General features: G+C 35.2%; 1 protein-coding gene across 1 annotated transcript in view; it reads left to right on the forward strand.

Annotated features, from left to right (window-relative positions):
• Positions 1-581: 581 nt before the first annotated feature.
• The window catches only part of GFI1B (growth factor independent 1B transcriptional repressor), a 44,903-nt gene continuing 41,132 nt past the window's right edge, over positions 582-4,352 (forward strand). Inside the window, exon 1 of the mRNA XM_068249909.1 lies at positions 582-668. The gene's annotated coding sequence lies outside the window, so the exon portion shown is untranslated. The remainder of the gene's footprint in view (positions 669-4,352) is intronic.

Genomic DNA, 4,352 nt, shown 5'->3' on the forward strand with positions numbered 1-4,352 from the left:
CTCCGTCTTTTGCTGGCACCCAAATTACCCCTCTGAGTGCCACCACTATAGCGGTAATTCACATTACAGCCTATGGTGGTGCCCAGTGGCACCCAAATGTCTGGTGCCCTCTTTACCTGTCTCGCCCCTTCTACATCCCCAGGAGTAGACGAACAACCCACAAACACCCAAAAAATGTCTTCTGCGGAATTCAATGTTCTCAAAAAAATACTAAGAAAAGGGGCCACTAAATAAAAAAAAGTTCAGATGAGTTCATCAAATTGTTGGAAAAAAAAGAGAAAAATCACCATTTTTGCATGAAAAAAGCGCACATTTGGCAGCCCCTGATAAGCTTCAACTGCAAAGAAAAAAATTCACAGAAAGCTTTTAAAGTGTTTATCATACTCACACGCTAAAGGAGAAGTTCTGCTCAGCCCTGCATGTCTGCTGAAGTTTTGATAAGCAAATATTGTCATTGCTCACAGCTTCCCCATTGGCTGTGACTCCAGATTTTGACACAAATAATCAGATTGAAAAATCAGGGCGGGGGAAGAGAAGCAGCATGGGCCAGATACAAGGGTGTGAAGGCGGTTGTGTTACACATCAGTGTGTGTGTATATCACTGACATCACTGAGTGGAAGGAGAAGACCGAGATCCTTTAATTATCCCTGGAAGCAAGAACACACAGGTACTAAAGTTTCAGTACTTTATAATTGTTTTTTTTTTTCTTTTCAAATATTTTGTAGAATTTTTTTATAGCTGTATATATTCACAGCTACTCCTTCTTTGAATGACTGGACTTTTAATTGTGAATTCACGTAACATTTTTTATTTTATTTTAGTTGTTTAGTTTAGAATATTCTAAAAAAAAAGAAGGCTAGGAAATTGTGGTTTTGTTTTTTTTTTGTTTTTTTTTTTAAATTTTGACGCCTTTTACTGCAATAATTATGAATGACAAACATCATCTTTTATTTTAGTTTATTCTAGTGATTTACATCACTCTGCTATTTTTCTGTTTAACAGAGAGGGTGGTGATATCTGAATATTTTGTGATGGGCAACGTGGAGTCTAGTACTCTGTCTTATGTTGCAACAAATGTAATTGTAGCCCTGGCTTAGAAAATAAAAAATGATATAAAGGTGGAAAGAGCCTTTAGTGCGTTACCATAAATAAATCATTTTTTTAGGAAAGATAATTTCCCATGACCCTCAACTTTCCAAACCCTTTGCAGAGATCTGCAGTTGATTCTAACTCTTTAAAATGTGTCATTGATACCAATATCAACTTCTAGTTCACCCCTTCTGCATTCCAAAATATTTTGTGCTATTGCATTTCTTTTATTGGTTTATTTTTTCCCATCATTGTGTTGTGAAAGTTTTAAGGTACATTTTATGAATAATAAGAATAACTGCAAATAATCACCTGAGTAATAATAATATTAATAATAACAAAAACAATATATTTTTGTACAGACAGCCCCCCACATACAACCAATTCAAGTTACGACATTTCAGATATACTAACAAAGTTGTCTTTATGTACTGCTCAAAATATATAATACTATTTTTTTATTACATTTTTTTTGTTAACTGTTACAGTATGGTATAAACTGATGTAAGTAGGTTAAAACACAAACACATTGAAAACAACCAAAAAACATAGTTCATACTATATGACCAAATCCATATTTCACTATGTTTAACACAGGGCAGGACTCGACTTACACACAAATTCAACGTACAAACCTGTTTGTAAGTAGGGTACTGTCTGTATATTTAACTTCACTATAATATGTTTGGTTCCTAGATATATTTTTTTACTTTTGTCAGGAAGTTCGTTTGTAATTTTTTTTCCTCCCCTACTTATCTTTTAATGATATTTGTGATTATGATCATTATTCGATCATTGTAAATCACTGCTATGTTTATTTTAAAAAACAGGCAAATATAAATGGCACACAAAAACTTGTTTCACCTGTTAAAGGAAACAAGGATTTTAATTGGAAGTGGCCCAATTTTTGCTCCAGTTTTGTGTACTTGTCGTTGGACATCAGGGACTCTGTGTTTTTAATGAAACAGAAGTAACAAAAGGTTAATTATTTAAGCTGTAGGTATACCAAAGACAGTTACATGTGTTTATTTGTTTTCTTAGAGAGGATTTTCAAACTAAGGCAACTGTATGCCACATGAGTTATTCCAGGTACACACCATGCAATTTCCCCTCAGAAAGTATAGGTTGAGTAGATCATTTCCGTTAAGTCCGATCTGATATCCGATAATTTTTCTGATCAATTTTCCGATCACTTCTATACAAAATCGATTAGAAAAAAGCTAGGAAATCAGATCAGACCTGTCAGAAATTGGCCTCAATTCACTACGATCATGCTGGAGATAATAAGGCAAGAGAAAACTTATCTTAACTCTTCATTCCTTAAAGCGGACCCAAACCAAACATTTTTTTAATTAAAAATATTTAGTTGCACCACTCTGACACATACAAAGATAAATAAACACTCCTTCAAACCTCTGAGCATTTAAGTGCATGTTTTTCACCCTTTCTTTTTTCATAACTAGGGATATACTGGGGGCAGCCATTAGCAATTCCTCCATTGCCGGACACCATCTACTTCACCAGTTTGCCGGAAAAATCCCGGCAATTTGAAAGGAAGGGAGGGGTTCCTCCAATAAATGTAAAATATTTTATATTTGTCATCATGCAGCTGAAAAAAGGCTGCTATTTATTATTATAATTTAAAAAATAGATTTTATTTCTGAAATCTTGTATTTTTAATTTGGGTCCACTTTAAGTTACCTCCTCTGTAGTTAATTTACCTCCTCTGTAGTTAATTTACCTCCTCTGTAGTTAATTTACCTCCTCTGTAGTTATTTTCACATGCAGTTAATTAACAGCCTGTCTTTAACTCTGGAGTTATTTTAAGGATTGAAAAGTTAACTTAAAGACAGAAGAGTTAACTTTAGGTTTGCCTGAGGTAAAATGTTTCCTGAATACTACATGCCTTATCACCATGGTAACAACTCTAAAAGAGTTATTAAAGATAGGAGATAATCTTAGTGAATTGAGGCCATTATCTGTTCTATCTGACTGTCTATCTGACAAGAAAGTGCATGATGTGTACCAGGGGTTAAGGTGGCCACACACGATACAATAAAATGATCCGATTTTACGGCAATTCAATAAAAAAGATCGGATTTCCTGAAAAATTTAAAGCTTTTTTTTTCTCAAGCATTTTTATTCGATAACAGTCTCTCGGGAATGGTGGATTTTTTCTGATCAATTTTTATGAAAATTGAATGGTGTGTGGTAGACTGTCAATTTAGTAATATATACACCCAAGCAATTTTCTCAGAATTTCCAATCATTTTGTATCCCAATTGAGGAAAAATTGAACATATGCGCGTGGTACATTGGTCAGATTTTTGAAATGTTACAATCAGTCCGAAAAGTTGATTGCAATTCTTGAATTGAACAGATATTTAAAAAATTGTATGGTATGTGACCACTGGCCACCTTTAGGCTGCTTTCACAGTGCGATGTTACAGCCGCACGTTACAGCAACCCCTAACGCAGAACAACTCACAGTAATGAAAAATCAATGGGCTGTTCACAGTGCCTACGTTGCGTTGGAGTATAACGCTGCACGTTAAATGAAAGTGCAGCATGCTATGCGTTATACTCGTATTTGGCTGCGTTACAATGTTTGCACATGCTCAGTAATGTTTTCGTTTTTTTAAAAAATGTGACGCGTGCGCCGTTTTCGTTCTATCAATATGCGTCAAAAAGTACACATCAAAAGTACGCATCAAGAGACGCATAACGCAGCTCAATATAATGTCCAACCAAAACTAACATGCGTTGCGTTCGGGGCACGTTATACGACCTTAACGTCGCATCAAACACAACGTCTTAGTGTGAAAGAGTCCTTAGAGATTGTAGAAATTCATGCAATCACACAATGGCCCATATGCAATTACCTTTTTCTCTTGAGGTTTCCCTAGGTGATATTTTCAAACTTGGCAATAAAATGTCTTTTAAGCCAAAAGCAAGCAAAAAAACCACCTCACAATAATTTTGATAGGAAAAACAAAAGTTTGCTTTCCTAAAACAGAAAGAATTTGCGATAATTCAGGTTGGAGTGAGCTTGATTAATTTGGCTCTATGCAGTAGGGCTTGTAAATCCGAGAGGTACAGACTAACCAGCAAGCTCATGGTGACCCAGAACTCATTGGAGTGTGTAAGGGTCTACAATGGTCCTAAAAGCCCCCTTACTAAGATGTTAAGAAGAACAAAAGTTTGCTTTCCTGAAACAGAAAGAATTTGCGATAATTCAGGTTGGAGTGAGCTTGAGATGTCT

Source organism: Hyperolius riggenbachi, chromosome 8, assembly GCF_040937935.1.
Source record: "Hyperolius riggenbachi isolate aHypRig1 chromosome 8, aHypRig1.pri, whole genome shotgun sequence".
Lineage (NCBI taxonomy): Eukaryota > Metazoa > Chordata > Amphibia > Anura > Hyperoliidae > Hyperolius > Hyperolius riggenbachi.